General features: G+C 35.0%; 1 protein-coding gene across 3 annotated transcripts in view; it reads right to left on the reverse strand.

The window, feature by feature from the left end:
* Nucleotides 1-6,447, reverse strand: part of CD36 (CD36 molecule) — a 73,909-nt gene extending 67,462 nt beyond the window's left edge. For all 3 annotated transcript variants that reach the window (XM_053609055.1, XM_053609056.1, XM_053609057.1), the window contains exon 1: nucleotides 6,317-6,447. The gene's annotated coding sequence lies outside the window, so the exon portion shown is untranslated. The remainder of the gene's footprint in view (nucleotides 1-6,316) is intronic.
* Nucleotides 6,448-20,201: the final 13,754 nt, after the last annotated feature.

Here is a 20,201-nt window from a genome sequence, read left to right on the forward strand (position 1 = left end):
AGGGAGGTGGTGAACTATGGAGGTTCTATGATATAGGGTCTAAATTTGAAAGTGGCTATAAAAAGGGAGAAGTTGGGAAAGATTTCCAAAACATGTAATATATATGGGGGGATATTTGGAAGGTAGCATGAATAGCTAAGCCTGGGTGAGTAATTAGGTAGGCAGAAGGGAACAATCACCAAGGATGAGTCCCCATTTCAGGCTTGAGTAACAAGAAGAAGGAAGGCAGTAAGTATGAACCTGGAGGAGAAAGAAATGGGGCCAGATTTAGCATGAGCAGGGTTTAGTCTGGTCTGGGTTTAATATCAGCATTTTCACCAACTAGCTGCAAGACTCTGGGCCAGTTTTGTGTTCAAACATCTGTATATAAAATGGGGACAATACTGACAAATTGTATTATAAAATCGTACAAAAGCAGTTCATGTAACCAAAACCTTTGTACCCAGGCAATATTCTGAGATGTAAAATATCAAAAAATTATTGTAAAAATTTAATAGTTAACCTTTATATATCAATATCACACACAAGGCACTTGCATTAAGTATGTTACATATATTAACTGGCCTATTGTGAATAATTACTGTGTGAGGTAGTTACTTTTATTATCACTATTTTAGAGACAGGGAAACAGGCACAAAGAGATTTACTAACCTGCCCAAGGTCACAAAGCTGGGAAATGATAAGTGTCGATTTCAAACCTATGCAATCTGACAATACAGAGTATTATCTCAACCAATAATTTATGACATTTCTCATTAAATACCAGGTACTTTATATAGTTATTATTACAGTGCTTCATGGTCATTAAATAGGTGAAAAACAGCTATTATAATGTAATTCATTTATTCATTTATAAAGGATTTGCAGTGTACACGTTACTGAACACTTGGATAGATTCAAACATAGCATCAGACAGACTCACTTTGGGATAATTTATAATTTAATTTTGAACATAATAATATACATTATGATAAGGTTGAAAGTGTTTAGATACTTTCAACTCAAGATGTGGAATGTTTGTATCTAAAACTCGACCTGTAGTCAGAGCTATATGACTGAAGAGTCACTGGAGTCTCTTCCACATACAGATTACACATAGATAAAGTCACCAACATGGCAAAGCTTATTTAGAAGGTAGGGTGTGGGATGAGAAATCCCAGAAAATCTGCAGAAATGGAAACTAGGAAAAGCACAATGACCAGGAAAGCACATAAAAACTCACTTCTCTGAGCCTCCAAGTTCTTCTTGTGAAAATTAGTGGATCTTGGTTTAAGAGTGTGCTAAGAACTATCCCCGCATCTCATGTTTGCTGCTTTTGCCATGAAGAAATGTAAACAGTGGGGCAGCAGATGAAAGTAGATTTCAAGCCAATCTTCATAGCTGTTGTTTTGCCATGGTAAATAATGATTAAGTGCTTTCCTTTTTTACAAAAGACCATTCAGATTGTTTCAACTGCTTTTATTTATTCTACAGGGTTTCTGCTTCAGAAATGCTCTCACTGTTACTATGTACAGAAGTTTTGCATGGGGATTTGAGAGAACAGAATGGCAGCTTTATTACTCAAAAGGAATATTAATGGGTAAAAGATAATGGGAATAATTATAGTGAGCTGCTTTTCTGTTTGCGTTTTAATACTAGGGTTTGCTTTTTCCCTGGCTTAATCGTATATTTCCTGACTTCATCTAGTAATAGGACTGCAGAACAAGGAAGCGGTACGCAGAGTTTGAAAGACAGAACAGAAGGAACTTTCAAGAGATTTTGATGAGGTCACAGAGGAATTAAGGGATGGAGAAAGAAAATGTCTGATGACTGTGCCTTTACCACCAGCTGGCCAACACCGCCAGCCCCTAGCAAGCGTTTTAGGGGGATGTGTGATTAGGCTAGCGAAGAACAGCTACTGCACACACTGTGGTTGTTCATAAAATGAAAAGTGGTAAATTCACAACCCCATCCCACAGGCAAGGCTGGCAAATCTCCAGGAAGGCCTCTGGACCCAGGGTGGACTGACTGAGCTAAACGTTTCTCTCTGGTTCCATCCAAAACTTAGTGCGTGCAGTGAAGACATCTAAGAGGCTGAACATGCACATGTAAGTTCTGCATACAGATTGCAGAAAAGATCTAAGACTCCAATGAGTGGTATTCGATGGAACAAAAGAGTTTCAATTCTCAGCATCTGGAAGTCTGCATAGTCAGTGTAATGTAAAGTATAGACTATTTCTCTACTAAATTTCATAACGAGTTTTATGAAAAGAGGATCTGCAGTATACTGCAAAAACAAACCGAGCCAGACATGCTGGGAAAGACAGGGACGGTATCACTCCATAAGACTACTTATCAGAGAATTTCACTCCCCCCAAACTATAGAACTAAGTACTTTATGGTAGAGATCTATGTCAATTTGAGTATTTCTTTTTTTAAGAGTTCTAAGCATAAGAAAGTTTTTTTAATTATTTAAATGATCCAAGATTCTTAACCTTTTAATCATAGTTTTTAGTTAGAGGTGAACCTTTTAGGTTAGAAAAGATATAGATGTAATTTTTAAAGAATAAATAATTAGGATCTATTGTGTGCTTACTGTGAAACAAACCTGGGAGCATGGCTGATACTAACACAGGGCACAAATGACTGCTGCCTTTATGGAGTTTGTATATTAGCAAGAAGCTCTGATTGTAAGCGGAGCAAAGGTCTGTAAGTGGGGCCCTTACAACTGCAAATCACTGGGTCACAGCTTATACCATATTGGAATTCTGCATCTATGAGTCTGCCTACATGTACCTGCTGCCTGAGCAGCTCTTAAAAGCATGGGGTTAATGGAAACTAGTGGTCTCCCCAAGAGACCAAGCAAAAACTTAGATTAATGTTTATTCCACATTTCAGGCAAGACAGTTCAACAAGAATATCAGAAGTTATCAAAGCGAAAGCTGAGAGTTTATGCAGGTTATGTTATTTTACTCTGTAGGGGTTTCTATATTCTGTATGAAGTTATATAGCATTTTAAGAGTAAATCATGTATTTGAAAGGCAATGGCAAGAATCTTGGAGCAGGCAAGGGAAGAAAAGGAAAAAAAAAACCTCTTCTCTTCCTCCTGCTCCTTCTGTAAATACAACTGTCACCTGTCTGCCTCCCCCCGGCCCCCCGGTAGGTAGCTCATTAAGGGTTCTGTGCAGGGTCATGGGAAAAATGTCCACAAAATTCAACTTGTACTTACATCATTTAATAAGTAAACAGTTTGTTTTTGCTGTTTAGTTAAAATATTTCAGTCCTTGTGAGCAAAACTTAGAACCACCACCTATAAAATGAATCTGGGTTCTTATGTTCAGCACAATATTGTTTCTAATAGTGAGCCCCAGAGCACACTAGGTGCTTATTAAATATTTTTAAAATATGCCAATGAATAAATATAAGTTGGAAAGATAGCAACTTTATCATGCATTCATGTTTTGGTGTTTTCTCAGTCTTCAAGTAATAGTCGTTGAAAATTCTCATTGACTTACTAAAACTTTATGTCTGCTTTCAAAAGGTACTATGCTTAGGACTTTATGCTATGGGACCGTTATACTGAATACACTAATATTCATTACTTTATTTCTGAAATTTCCCAGAATGAGATATAAGAAATAGACCTTCTAATGGCATCTGCTACATTTCAAATAGAGTAATAACCAAGTTCCAGATTGGGACGAAGTGGGCTACCCAGTGATTTCAATGAGACTGAAGTGTTCTTAAGTCGTATCTTAAAGTACAACATAACTACAAATATCTTTTTTGATCTCCTAAAAATTAGAACGAGAATAGTGTAAGATTTACATTGGAAAGATTTCATGAGAAAAAAAAACACTAAAACACGGTCCCTGTTCCACTTTTAAACTTGACGAACTCTGAAGGGCAAACAATGCTTTTCCATTTGAGCACAGGCTAGAGTCCTTGTGAATGCAGCCAAGCTGTCTCCCATGTCCCCTCCACAAACCTTGCCAATATTCTGTCATTTCCTCCTTCATATGATAGTGTTTGTGTGACAAAGGTCTCTGGGTGTATTTTAAAACATCTTCAACTATTCAACAAGGCATCACCAACCACCTATCTAAAAGTGTTACTTATTTTCCACATAGCTTAATTTATCAAAAGACATAAAACCAAATTCACCATACTTTCTCCAGAAGGAAATCTCTAAAAAGCCTGTTGTGGAACTAATGGAATACAAACTGCCCGTGTTAAACAAAATTTCCAATGACTTAGCCAATTTCTGTACTTCTATGTATATCCACAAAGCAGTAAAACTATTTAGTAAACTATCCTCTTTTTATATTCCCTGTGCACTTATACAAGTCTTAGAGAGTCGATTTCCTTTTCCTGATGAACACTTCATTGTTTGTGACTCAGAGAATCACTGTGGATTAGGCATCACGGAGGGTTCTGGTCATCTGATCTGGAAACACAGCATCCTCCCCCACCCCAGCCCCACTTGTTCCTCTTTCTGGACCTCTCCTTGTAGGTTGTAAGACAGTGGTGACACAATTCACGATTGTCATCCAAAAGGCGGAAAACACGAACATCTGACCATACATTTCCCTTTTCATTCATTTTATAGCACTTCTCCTTGATTTCACATTTTTGTGAATGTTTTCAAAGAGCTTATTTATGCAGGTCTATTAGTTTACAAATAATAATATATTAGCAGATTGCTCCAGAAGCAGCCAGTCACATCAACAGTATATTATATATTTTTCTCCTCTAAGAGAAATACTTTTCCCATTTAATTGTTCCACTCTTTCTTAAATCATTATTGCCACTGATATGTTAGCACTTTGAAGCTTTTTTACCTTTTTTTTGCCTGACAATGAGTTTTCTGAGTTCAAGAGCTTATTTTTTTCCCCAGGTGAAATTGTTTTTTGTCCTTAGGTGTTTGCTTTCTTTCTTAAACTCTCAGAACAGTTAATTGCAAAGTCATCATTGTCCTTTACAAAAGGATCAGATTCCAAATAATTAGGGTTTGCATAGTACATCATTTGAAAATATTTTTCCTTTCCTCTTAAGATATAGGAATCTTGCCACACAATCTACTTTTATTATTTAATCAGGTAAACCTGAGAAAAAGACAGGTTGCCTATTTCTCTTCATTTGATCCAGATCCCACTTGAGTTCTGAGTTCTCTCACAGAGAACAGGATTTTATTATGTAAGTATCAGCCTGGAATGGTTCCTCAGAATTCAGTATTGCACCAAGCAACTATTCCCCAAAGAATAAAAGAAAATGGCCTTCTTTTAAAGGTAAAAAGCCTATCCAAATTTTGTAAATTTTGTAGAATAGCACAGAAAGAATTGTGTTTTTTTTTTATATCTGTATTTAAATTTGTCTGTAAATAAGTATGCCATTAAGCTGTCTTTCTGTGTAAGTCATCACTCCATTATTCCCTGCAGTGTTTCCTGGCTATACAAGATAGACATATTTTGAAACATCATAGAACAAAATTCTGCTATGTAATGAAATCTCTCCCCAGCCCACAAATAAGATAGCTGATGTCCCCAATCAATAAAATGCCTATGATCACTAATGATCAATAAGTTTTATGTACAGAAAAATGTTTCTTTTCTTCTTTCTAGGAGTTAAAATAAGAAGACAGGTCTTTGAGACTATTTCTTAAATATGTCTGTCAGTTGTGACAATAAGCCAAACACATTTTCAGAGTCCCATGGGCAAAGGTCACTCAACTTCTAATATCATCTAACACGATAATTTTCCAAGTTGGAAGAGAAAATTCCAATTGGTCAGATTTTAGAGTATCCTTATGAAAAGATTAATATTCTCAAATGCCTGCATGAAGGTAAACATAAAGTGCATAAAGTAAGAAATCTGTCCAGGACTTACCATATCAACTATGAAAATCTAAAAGAATACAAATTTCAACTGAAAGTATATTTTTTGAAATCATGACCAGTTGAACTTTTCTGATACTTTCTACATAAAAGTCCTGAAAAGGGCAATTGGAAATGTCATAGGATGAATTTAGAGACTTATGAAAATGTAAAAGGGTTAAATGTAAGGGTTTCAATGTAAAAGGGTTAAATGTAAGGGTTTAAATGTAAAAGGGTTAAATGTAAGGGTTAAAAACAAATTTCTTTAACCGTCTAGTTGAAAATGTATAATTATGTTAAAAGAAATATCACAAACTGAATTATACAGGTCCCAGGTAGTAATAACTTTTCTAAAAAATTCAGAAATAATTGTTGTTTATTAGATAGTAAATCAACCACTAGATAGTACGTCAACCCCAAAGATATTTATAGTCATATTCCCAGACACAAAGAATTCTGCTCACCAACTTCTGGAAGAGTTTGCTTTCCCAGATGCTGAACCTTAAGACTGGCTTCAGAGAGACTTGCAGGAGGAGAGGCAGAAAGCAGACACGTGATTTCCACAGTATAGCATCGGAGGCCTCAGAAATGAGGCACAGGTCTCAACCCTTCACCTCCCTGAAAGGTCATCCTGACATCTGAAGGCGATTGACATCCCGAGACTCCCAGCACTTCCAATGCATGCCTAACACAAGATAAATATAGATCCCAGACACCTGAGCCAAGTGAAATGAAAGTTAACTTGAAAAATCTCACTCGTTTTGTGCCTCAGTTGAGGAAAATAAAACCTTTAATCCTTTTCCTGCTAAAACCTGTTATGCCTCATAATAGAAGCTTGCTGTGCTTATGAAACATAGAAATTCAAATAATTAATCATTAATAATCAAACGGCTTTTCTTCACGATTAGAATCTGTTTTGATAGTAGAGAGACAAGCTCAGGTTTTTCTTAAGTATAAGAGCAACATAATAGTGAATACCAAGTGTGATTTAGTCAACAAATTTTTGTTTTAGTAATTTTTAGAGATGAGTCCTTGAAATGAAAACTTTCTTTTATTTCTATATCTTTTCAGTAATAATTTGGTCATTTTTTTTGTTTGCTTCACTTAATGAAGCAAAAAGTGCCATGTATTTTGGTTTAAATTATTGTTTTTAATCTTTTGAAGGTAGTATACAATGTAGTTAATTTAGAGTGAATTTTGCTTAGTATTAGTGGGAAGCATAAATAAGGCTCCACCCTCATCCTAAACACACACTATGATTAAAGTTTCTGGCATTCAGATAACATAAAATTAGAGAACAAAAAAATGTTGTAAATGAGAAAAAAAACTACCTAATTATTACACTAATAATGTCTACTAAGATGTTTCACTATTAATATCTATTTTTATTATATGTCATTTTCCTATTCATTACTGAGCTTGAAGTTTAGTGCTCAAATACCTCAGACTTTTTTTTTTTTTTTTTTTATTGTTGGGGATTCATTGAGGGTACAATAAGCCAGGTTACACTGATTGCAATTGTTAGGTAAATTCCCTCTTGCAATGATGTCTTGCCCCCATAAAGTGTGACACACACCAAACATTCTTAAAATTCTGGATCAGCCCCCCATAGCAGTGTGGTTATGGCACTGGCTACATGCACTGAGGCTGGCGGGTTCAAACCTGGCCTGGGCCAGCTAACCAACAATGACAAGTGCAACAAAAAAATAGCGGGACATCATGGCAGGCACCTGTAGTCCCAGCTACTTGGGAGGCTGAGGCAAGAGAATTGCTTAAGCCCAAGAGTTGAGGTTGCTGTGAGCTGTGGTGTCACAGCACTCTACCGAGAGTGACATAGTGAGACTCTGTCTCAAAAAATATATAAAAATAAATAATAATAATAAATAACAATTCTTAAAATTCTGGTAATTGCTTTGTACCAAAGGAAGCAACAGCAGTTCTATCACTTACATAGAGATGTGTTTTTATGTTTTGAAGTGTTCAGGAATCTAACTTAACTTTAATTATGGAAATTAATTATATAAGATAATAAAGCATCTTTCAGACCAGGCCAAAAAAAAAGTCTCTGGCATTCAAATATTAATAATCTCTAATTCTATGTTAAAACAAAGTGAAAAGAGAAACAAGAATAAAAATATATTACTCTCCTGATATTTTGAAGTGTTAAATATTTTCAATTAATTTGTTTTTATAGAGTGGCATTAAAGGCAAATGATGGATTTTAGAGTTAATAAAACTATCCTTTAACCAGCAGTACTCACCATCTGAGAGCAAAACACAAACAGAAAGAATCTTTTTGTCAAAATATATAAACCTGTATTATTTTAATAATAGATCCCAAGTATTAAAAACGATCCCATGTGCTTGCCACTCTGCTAGGTAGATGTGACATATTTCATTCTCTTTTTCTACCCCAAAGAGCCTTTCAAATTAAGTTACTATTTTTAGGCCTACTTTTTGGAGACGAAATTTTAAACTCAAAGGATAAGTTTCAACAATGGACAAATGGCTAATAAAAGGGTCCTTCGAAAGTCTAACGCATACAATTTTAACTTGAAAGCAAGTTTTATTTTCCATTCTATGATACAGGTACAGGTTAAAAATGAGTTTCATCTGTGCTTTATCTATCAAATTAGCAATTTTCTGAGCAATTCCAAGGCTGCTTCTTCATCTTCTTCTTCTTATTTTTGTTTTGTTTTGTTTAAACAAAGTTAGAGAAAGCACAGAAATGGTCCCTGCAGAGTATTGCTATGACACCAGAAAATCCCCAGAAGCATTATTTCCCTAACACAGGAAAAGAGAGAAGATCCATAAGCCACAATTCTAGCCAGGGAGATTTCTCATCTGTTGCATTTATGTTTCTTAAGTTCTCCTTACAGGTTTGTAAAAGCAGACTTTGATCCTCCAGAACCTGGAGGCCAGCCTGATGCCTGCCTCTCAGCCAAGGAAAGGTGGCAAGGGATCAGTTGTTCAGGGCTGCTGGTCCATAGTAGGGAGATGTTTGCATGAAAAGTAGGGCCATGTATTTGCAAATACACCTATTACAGACGGTGACCTTTTTCATTATGATAAAAACATATTGTCCCATGCATGTAAATAATTTTTCTATTACTTGCACTAGGAACTTTTGTACAAATAATTTTATTTTAAAAGTGAGAAGTTGTTAAAAAAAAAAAAAAAGCAGTGAAGACATCTGGGCATGTATTCTTTTTTTTTTTTTTTTTTTGCAGTTTTTTGACTGGCCGGGGTTGGGTTTGAACCCTCCACCTCCAGCATATGGGGCCAGCACCCTACCCCTTTGAGCCACAGGCGCTGCCCTGGGCATATATTCTATGAAATAAACATTGTGGAATACTCTGACCATCTAAGCACTATTATCTCCAAATATGGATTATGTCCTGCATGTAAAAATAACCCTTAAATTTCCTTTTCATAAATTATAAAAGCAATATCATTAAATTGTTTACTCTTTCTGGGCATCGGCTTATGAGGACCAGGTGGTGAGGGAGAGGAACGGGCAATGATAGAGTGAGCTAAAAAGGACTGAAGATGTGTGACAATGTCACCAGCACAAGAACACCTACCCCTCCCATCCAGGGAAATCACCAGAAATTTTTCACCAACTGTCTTCATAATTGAATGTCATTAAACCTAGGAATTTTTTTTTCCTATTACTTGCTCAACCTAAATTTAAGCCATTAAAATTGAACAATCTTGCTGCTAAAGCCAGCTGTTGCCAGCTGTTGGTAGACTGTTTCTCACAAGACTTTATCATGCAATTTCCTATGTCTGTTAAAAACCGCTCAGAACAAGCAATTAAATACATCTGCGCATATGTAGAGCATCGTTGCTACAGTCACAGGCAGTAGTCACATTTTCTCCCCTCCCGACACCTCCCGCGTCCAGTTTCTCTCTTTTTGGACACCTTCCTTCTTTCCGGCATTTTTCTTTTCCATTCAACCACCCATCCTCCAGTACACTTCATCAAGTATTACTGGAATTTACTTCATCCATAAACAGGTCATGTTGTATATATTAAGGAATTTTAACTTGCTAATAGGATGCTTTTAAAAAATTATTTTAAAGAATTTAAAATTTTAAATCAAAGATTTGACCTTGAATTTGTATATATTTGTCCATTGTGCCAGAGTTAACCGTGAACTATTCTTGAACCCCTGGCTCCATAACATAACCGGGAAGGAACAGTTTGTGGCCTTCTAGAGAAAATTTGGCATAAACCCCTCTTCTGCTCACTTGAAAACAAAGAGTATCATTCACCAAGATACTTACGCATTAACCTGGCTAACTTGCGTTTAGGAAAAACATACTTGAAAAACACCCTTGTATAATTATCAGCCTACTTAAAGTGTAAACTCAGAATCTTAAAGACATTTCAGGACTACTTTTAACTGATTCTATTAGCACCTTCTTCTTACCAAAATTTTCTGTTTGTTTGTGTGTTGGCATATGATAAACATTTTTACCCAAACATGTCCTTCATAAGGAATACTTTGCTACAGGAGAGCTTTGACAAAGGTTTAATATTAATACTAACTTGCAGGTCTCAAATCTGTATATGTGAAATGTCCTTATACTGAAACATCAGCTTAAGGTGGAGAATGTATTACTATCGCCTCTCATAACTAACTTCAGTATATCCTTCTCTTGAAAAAATGCAAAGAGAGTGGACATTAAGTATCCTCACTACACAAATGAGAACTATGTGAAGTGTTGTCTGTTACTTAGCTGGATTTAGTCATTCCACTTGAAGTATATATACTTCAAAACATGTTATATATAATACATATGATTTTATCTGTCAATTTAAAAATTAAATAAGATGTTATATGTTTGCAGAAAACCAACTTTGAGAGTGATTATGTATTTATAATTCAAAAATAGTGAGGACTGATAGAAATATATACTATTAAAAATGATATACAGTAGTGCTCTAAGTATTTGAGGCCTAAAATGATTGCTAAACTTCATAATTTTATTTTTTATCTTTTCCAATGTCATCTTAATTTACTGTAAAAGCCTTATCAATTTGCATGAAATAATATAGCCCCACAGCAGCATTCTTCCCTTTTAAGATGGATGGATAGTCCTTTAATTATTTATTCTTTCAAGCGAGGCATATTGAGATTCTCTTTATGTACATATAGTATTCCTCTCCTTTGGGGGGAAAAATAGTAAAGAGCTAAGATTTGCGCTGTCAGCACATTACTGTTCAGGAAAGAAACAAGCAAATTTGCTACGATATAAGCTAAGCTGAGAGACCAGAGGTTTCCCAAATATACATTTACAATATACGTATGTTATCTATATGTGTGTGTGTGCATGTGTATATGAACATATATGTGAATATATATTCTTTACGTATGGATATATGGGGGTGTGTGTGTGTGTATGTGTGTATTGAGCTAAATGAGCTAATATCTAAAAATGAGTAGATTTTAGCTGGCAAATAATTAGAAAAGCATTCAAAGATAAGGGCAAAGCAACTGCGATGAGCCTGCCATGGACAAGAAGGAGCATGGTGGATCCAAGTAACTAAAACCAGAAAGCAGGGCAATGTGGCTGGAGGACAGGGGACAGGGAAATTAAGAAATGGTGCAAGAAGGTGGGGGATGGGCTAGATGTCATAGGGATTTGTAAGGATTTACCCAGGAACAGGAAAAAGACTTTGAAGTCCTTTAATCTGGAAAGATACCTGATTGGATCTGAATTACATTTAAAAGACAAAGGCAGCACTGACCACAGTGTGGTGAATGGGTTGGTTGAAGGTAAGATTGAAATGGCAAGCCAGTAAGGTAGTTTTATTGATTGTAATGGTATCTTGGCCTAAAATAAATACAGAAAAAGTAGAGAAAAAACATGGATTTAAGAAATTTTTAGAAGATAAAAGCAATGGGTTGTAATGGTGGTCATTTGTGAGGAAAGGGAATGACATTTATTGAGGAGGTCTTTAAATTGAAGCTATGCTAGAAATCACTCTACCCTAGCGTATACTCATTCTTCAGATAGCAGGTGCAGCACATCCAGCTAAGTGATTGGCACACAGCAGGCATGGAAGCAGTATTTTCTAAATGAAATAATGAACAAATGAATGAGTGAGTGAACAGCCTGGATTGTTCACATGTCCGATGTGAACAAACGCACAGTGTGTGCATACTGCAACATCACTATGTCTGTTTATTTTGGTTATCACAGGAGCCTTTCACAAGGCTATGGAAGAAAGAGTCACAACATACCAAGCAACACCTTAGAGACTGTGAGTCTGCAGAGATACTTAATGCTCTCAGAGGAAGAACCAAAAAGGAATGAATAAATAAATACAATAAATCTGATACCTTTCCTTTTCCCTTGAAAAAAATTAAGTATAATTTACAGGAATTTTGCAAAAGTCTTGCACATCTCTGGCTATGTGTACAGAGCTTGTAATCTAATGGAAATTTGTGTCCCCCTGGACCCAGAGCACATAATATCCACAGGACATAAAGTCCCTCTTCCAGCACAGCAAAACAACAGGCTGGTGGCCAATTATGGCAGCAGCCAAGCAGATATCCCACTGGTTTTTAAATCAGAGAGCAAAATCTTGGTTTGTTGTAACAATTACTTCCACGCTGCAGCATTTTATGTTTATACAATTTTGTTTTGATGTTATCAGGTAATAATCATTAAGAGTCAAACAACTCTTACATATTCTCTTGCTGAGAAATTGTACAAAGCAGCGTCTAGTGAACTGTATGTCCATCTTCCAGTCTGAAGAAAACATGGGAAGATTAAGTAGGAAAGTCCTGAGGTCAATAAAATTTCTGGCAAAGCTCTAGAATGGAGACCTCTAGCCTTTACATCATACTTCACATATGATTCCTCCATTTTTACAATTTTTTTTTTATCTTCTTGGCTATCTTTTCCCTGTTTACTCTTTGGGTTACTTTTGCTTTCACTGTATTCAAAATGTAGTTATCCCTCAAAGTCTGGGCCTGTACTTCTCTTTTCTTTTATATCATCTGTTCCTTGGTGATACATTCTTCTCTCTAGGTTAAATTTAACACTGCTGCACAATTTATTTCAAAATCTACTTTTTGATCTCCAAATTCTATCATAATAGTAAAATTAGTGAGCACTTTTGAGAATTTTCTGTTTACTAGTATAGTGCCTGTTATCTCACTTAATTTTTTTTAATTCTTGAGATAATAATAATATTTATCATTCTACAGATTTAAATACAGGTTTAAAAAGGTAAATAACTTACTCCACTACTCTGCAGTCATAGTGCTCCATATGGACAGACTTTGCCCAGATCTCTAGGGGTTTTGGTGTTAAGCTACAAACCATTTTATTATGAGATTGATTCACTATAGTATAAGTATATTTCAACCTTCAGAGGGCATCTCTACCCAGATTCATTAAACAAATATTTCCTTTTCCCTATCTCAAGTCTGTTTTTCTTAATCTCCATAAATCTCATTAACATCCTTCTTGCCACCCAGCTAGAAACTGTCATGCACACACCCCATCACCTTCCAGTTCCTAACAATTATAACATCATCATATGTTTTCTGTTTGTTCTCATGGTTTTCACTACCTCTACCTAAACTAGGTTTTGATCACTACCTGCTTTGACCATTTCCGTGACTTCCTAATTGATCTTCCTGCATGCAGATTTGCTCCCTCTTACTTATCAGACTAATTTTCCTAAAATACAAATTATATTTTATGATTTATTTGTTTAAAATAAAACATTAGGTCAGTCGTGGTGGCTGACTCCTATAATCTTAGAACTCTGAGAGGCCGAGGCAGGAGGATCCCTGAGCTCAGTAGTTGGAGACAAGCCTGAACAAGAGACCCCATCTCTATTCAAAATAGAAAAAAATTGCTGGGCATTGTGGTGGGTGGCTGTAGTCTCAGCTGCTTTGGAGGCTGAGGCAGGAGGATCACTTGAACCCAGGAATATCATGTGCCTGTGAGCTACACTTACACCACAGCTTGCTACCCTGGGCACAAGGTAGAGTCTTCTCACTACCTCAACAGACTGAGAAGACTCTGCCTGAAATAAACAAAACAAAATAAAATAAAATAATCCTCATAGCTTGAAAATGGACTTTAAAGTCTTTATACCAGCATTTAAGGCTTCTACCTATTCAAATCCAGAATGTTTTTATGTGCCATTGTGAGAATGTTGGAGTTTGAAATAGAGCAAGAAACAAACATTCATAAACTTCATGTTAAACTTGGCATGAATGGAAGTGAAATCAGGAACATGTTAGTCTAAGTTTAGGGGGATAATGCCATGGAGAAAATGGCAATGTATGAACGTGTTAAGATTTTTCTGAGAGGAGAGAAAACATCACTGATGAGGAGAAGTCAGGGTACCAATAATGAACATAACTGATGAAAACATTGCAAAAATTCATCAAACTATGCATCAAATCATCATTTTCACCATAAGAAGCATACCAGACCAAGTAACCATCAATGGAGAGACAGGAAAATCTTAACTGAAAATCTTGAACAAGTACTGATGGCTCTTGCAGCATGATAATGCACCAGCTCACACAGCACTGTCTATGAGGGAGTTTTTATCCAGTAAACAAATAACTGTATGGAAACAGTTATCTCCCTCCCTGCTCACCAGACCTGGTTCCTTAATAATAACTTTTTTCTTTGCCCAGACATAAAGGAAATATTGAAAGGAAGATATTTTGATGACATTCATGACATCAAGGGTAATTCTACAACAGCCTTGATGTCCATTCCCAAAAAAGAGTCTCAAAATTTCTTTGATGTGTAGACTAGGCACTGGTATTAGTGCATCACTGCCCCAGGGGAGTACTTCAGCAATGAGGTACGTAGCACTTTTTCTAGGATGAGTTTTTTATTTATTTATTTATTTTGAGACAGAGCCTTAAGCTGTCACCCTGGGTAGAGTGCGGTGGCATCACAGCTTTAGCAACTTCCAACTCCTGGACTTAAGTGATTCTCTTGTCTCAGCCTCCCAAGTAGTTGGGACTACAGGCGCCCACCACAACACCCAACCATTTTTTGGTTGTAGTTGTCATTGTTGTTTGGCAGGCCTAGGCTGAATTTGAACCCACCAGCTCTGGTGTATGTGGCTGGCACCTTAGCCACTTAATTGTTATACACACCCATTATACAGGGTGGACATAAAGTTCGTGTGCAATTTAAATTGTAATTTAAATAGTAAACTAATTTAAATTGCACATGAACTTTATGTCCATTCTGTATACATAGGACATATACAATCATATATAAATGTCAGGCATGATACATTGTATATATTATCACATAAAATGGGAATGGCACCCTTTGGTATTGTGCAGTGAAGACGTTACCAGATTCAGCAGCACATGGCAGTCTCACTTCAGTGAAAGCATCTCTACTCTGTAATGTCTTCTTCAATCTTTTTTTTCCCAATGAAAACTCTTCTTGTAGTGACCTCCTATAGCTTTTTTTTAATATGAGGACTTATCTGTCAATTTAAATCTTATTTTACCATATCCAACACACATATTTAAAGTCAATGGCAGAATTGAGGGTCTATTAATTAAACTTAATCTATAGTCTTTCTAAACAATTATTTAAAAAATTGATTTCTTAAGAATCATAGTTTTAAAAAGAAAGATTGCCAATTGGCCAATGTGGAGGTTTTATTGATTTTTTTAAAAATTATATCTGTTTGAAAGGTATTTGAAACAACTGTAAACAACACAAAATCAATACAAACATGAAGCAAATAATAAAGAAAATAGTCATGAATGTGAAGAGATGGATTTATCCCCCAAATTACTAAGGATTGTTTGTTCACTGAAGCTTAAACTTGGTGTCTCCTGGAATCCGGAACCAAAAAGGAACTACACTGTGTTTCAAATCTCTTAGCAGATTAAAAAAACTTAGTTTTACAGAAAACATGGATTTTCTCATGCACTAAAGACAACTTGATTCAGTAGATATTTGTATAAAACAGGCCGTGTTTCCAAAGCATTCTGATAAAAGGTTCAGAAGTAGAGATTATCATCAATGATTCAGAATCTGTAAGACCACATGGTTTGGCCCTTGCTAATTTCTTTATTCTAAACTCTTACCAAGTTCCATTTCATGCACTCTGCTAAACTACACTGGCATTTCTGGAATATGCCAAACCTTATCCAACCCCGGGACCCTTCACTGGCTGTGCCCAAACCCTGTTCCTTTAATTCCTCAGACATTTATGGGCACTTCTGTTTCCTCTATTCAGCTTTTCTGCACAAATGTTACCTCTGTAGAGGCCACTATTGAAAATCATTTCTCGTCACACTCTGTCTTCTAACTTCCACTTTATTGTATTTATTATGCTACATTATTTTATCAAATATTATTTTGGGGGGGAGGGGGTATGTTTTAATGTCTTGACTATCTGTCCTCCATATGAAAATAAAAGCTCCTCAAGACCAGGCATTCTTACTACCTAGTTTCCTGCCATATCCACACTGCTTAGAAGCATGGTCAGTACATAGAAAGCGTACCAGTTATATTTGTGGACTGGGTTGAATAAACTACTTTTCACATATTTGTTTATTGCATTAACTCACAACTAAAAATGCTTGGGATTTATGTTGAACCTTAATTCCATGAAAGAGTATCTGTGAGGAATGAAAAATCTATAATACAATGCACAGCTTTCAAATTATTTGTCTTGGTACAGAAAATGGCAGGAATGTATTAGTTTTCTATTGCTGCAAAATAAATGATCAAAAACTTAGTAGTTTACAGTAACACATAAAGTACCTCATACTTTTGTGTGTCACAGTCAGGCATGAAGTGACTGGATTTTCAGTGTTTCACAAGGCTGAAATCAAAGTTTTGGCTGAGCTGAATTTTCACAGGAGGCTTAGGGTCCTCTTCTAAGGTCACATGACTGTTGATGGAATTGAGGACCTCAGGGCTGTAGGACTGCTCTCTTGCTGTCTGTTGGCCTGGCTTTGTTCTCAGCTCCCAGAAGCTGATCAGGAGAGATTCCCACCTCTTGCCATGCCATGTATTTATTTATCTATGTATTTACCAATACATCAAATTTCTGAGTAAATGTAAAGTATTAATTTATTATACTTAGTTTATACATTTTTTATTCATCATCTAACAGATCCACAAATGTTTTGACCTGTAGCTGATTTTTATAGTTACATATAAATTCTCTAGTGTTTAAATATATTATTAATTTTCATATTATGAAAGTTAAATTCTTAACTGTATTAGTAAATTATTAAGGTTCTCATATTAAAGAACTAAATTTGATTTTTTCCTACTAACAAGGAAATTTTACCATCAAATAATTATGTAATAAAAAGCAAAATTTGTTAATGCATTAATTAAAATTTTAGTGTGTTCTAGTACCAAATATATTGTAAATAGCAAACGTAAATTTAATTACATTTTGTCATTGAATATAGATATTTCTTTCATTAATTACTATTTAAATTTTTGCATTTCACACTTGGAATTATATACAGTTATAGATAATATAACTATATTTACAATAAATGTTTAACTTCTTAATTATGGAATAAGAAAGAAGATTGTGGGCTATTTAATGAGAACCTTTTTCTATCTGTTGCATAACTGAATATGACTTATAACTGAATATGACTTATTTTTGTACCAATAAATGAAAGATTAAATATATATAACATTGCATTTTTTGATCCCTGTTTTTGAATCTTACAGATATCTTTCTGATTTATTAAAATTCTAATCAACTGAACGCAATTTTCAAATCTGACAAAAATAGTGCTGTTTCCAACTTACATATATACAAAGAGTTTTTTCACCTGTTATTTTCAATATCCATATATTTCTCAATATCTTTAACCAAGGATGCATAATATAGTTTTAAAATAAAAATAATAATCTTAAATTTAATATAGTTTAACATTTTCCTTATAGCTGGCAGTGTTTAGTTTGTGTACACTGAATGTGTGTTTACTTGTCAACCACTAAACCTATTAATTTCTTTTTTAAACCATTATGTTTCAAATTAATTTTAAAATATAGAAGTTGAAACAGACATATTTATCATTTTTGTTACCTTGCATATTTTAAATGAGTGATTGGGAAAAACTGCTTTTTAAGAACATAGATAAATATAATAAAAGGTAGCTAATTAAAACTATAAGATATGCATAATTTCCTTGGACACTTAGAGAGAGATAAAGAAATGCAGAGATAGCAGAATACTACTCAGTAGGATTTGAGTATGTAGAAAGGAGAAAGAAATGGACTTTTAAGCAGAGCAAACAGTGTAAAGACTTGGAGCCCCTTACCTATGCAATAAATGCAGGAAATAGGTATTCAAGTTGCCTGAAACTTTGCCAACTCAGGAGATAGAAAATAATTTTAAGTGGAGAAAAAAAAAAGGAAAGAAAACTGGGGAAATACCACAAAAGAAATTGAATGGTTAACCATGGTATCCAGTCAGGTGGGACTGGAGCAATGTTGAAAATGTATGAAAGGTTGTTGAAATTTATTTTCCTCATGTTTGTCATATCTTGACTCATAATTTCTCTTTATTTTGCTATTATTGACTCACCTGAAAAATTATGAGTGTCCTAGACACTTTCCGTTTGTAAAAACGGAAATTTAGAACAATACTCCACACATCTGTGCTAGCTTTTGCCTGATATTACTATTATTATTTTAAACTTTGAAAGCTTTTGTTTGCCATGATTTTCCATTGCCTTATCCACAAATTGACAGTAATATACAAAATCTGTATATCTTGGAAACCTAAGCTGATAAATTGAATATTTGCCACACCATTTTTGGGGAATCATCTAGGTACCTGTAAAGGAGTACTTTTATTTTAGTAAACATTTTATGTTGTTTGTGCAAATTTATAATTAGAGTAAGATAAGGGAAAGTCCTATCATGTCTATGTACCTTATTACTGAGTTCAGATATAATCAGTGGTTACATCGATAATATAGCAGGTGACTCAAATATAAATATGAGGGTACAGGAGAAGAGATTTCATGTCTATCACATTGAAACATTTTTAACATGAAACCTAAAGGCTTAATAATAATATTATATAACAAGATGTTTTTATATTTGTGTATGAGATAAATTTAAAATAACTCCTCAATAATTCATTGGCATAATGTCCTTTATTAGATGATAGAGAAAATCTATATATTGGCTGCTTGTACCTGCTTGATACCTTATCAAAGTCAGGGACTGTAGTGATAGATTTCTGAAAGAAGTAAGCTAAGATTAGTAATGTTAACATTGGCCTTTTTATTTAGAGAGCAAGTATGTTCTCTAAATGCAGATGTTCAAGAATATGGATCAATTAAGAAGTTAGGGTAATAAACCTGAATTTAAAAGCAACTAGTAGCATATAGTTTATATACCAATTTTGGTTAGGGGAAAAAAAACCATCAAAGATACAATTTCTGAGGAATTGCACTGATATTTTTAGTTTACCTTTTTACTAGAAGTTGTGTATTTCATTTTTTTTTGCCTTATCAAACACAAATGAGTAAATTATATAGACTAAGTTATAAGAAGTATTCAAAAGACATTGTTTTTTGTTTTATTGCTGATGATAGTTAATATGGGATAATGACATAAGGATAATTCTAACTTAATGTAGGCTACTTCAAATCTGATTTGAAAGTGCGCAGAATCAAATGGAAAATTTTAAGGAAATCCTGTAGATTCATTTCATATCCACCAGTGCAAAAGAGCCAGATAAAGTACAAAGGCCCAAACACAGAAACCTGGCTAGGTGGTCATTTGAATAAAGATCAAAGGCCTGAGAACTGTCTGGATTCATTGTAGCCATATAATTTTGGGATTTTTTTTTACTGATCTCTTCTGTTTTGTTATAGGACTACCATTCAGCAGTACATTTGACAGGAATCACTAGTATTATTTTAACCCTGGGTCCCTGCAGCCTATCCTTACGTAACCTTTCATCCTGAGACACATGATTGTGGAACTTGGGGACATCTTTTCATTAAAGTTCCTCCCAGTATTTCAGAAGCTGCCAGAGAAAGTAAGAACATACTGGCTGGGAGCCTACCATGCATTTTTCAGTGAAGGAAGATTCCAGAAATTATATGCGTTGTGTGCGTGATGTGCCTGGTGCAAGTTCCACAAACCTGTCAGCAGGTGCAAGTTCCACAAACTTGTCAGCAGGCAGATGCCCAGAAATTGAGCATGCAATTCTATAATTTCTTTCCCTTTATTTCCATTTCAAATAGACTTTGTGTGTGCATATGCAGTGTGTATGTGTGTGCAATTTGTGTGTGTACGCACACAGAACAGAGCTAGGGGTGGGAG

This window comes from Nycticebus coucang, chromosome 11 (genome assembly GCF_027406575.1).
Source record: "Nycticebus coucang isolate mNycCou1 chromosome 11, mNycCou1.pri, whole genome shotgun sequence".
Lineage (NCBI taxonomy): Eukaryota > Metazoa > Chordata > Mammalia > Primates > Lorisidae > Nycticebus > Nycticebus coucang.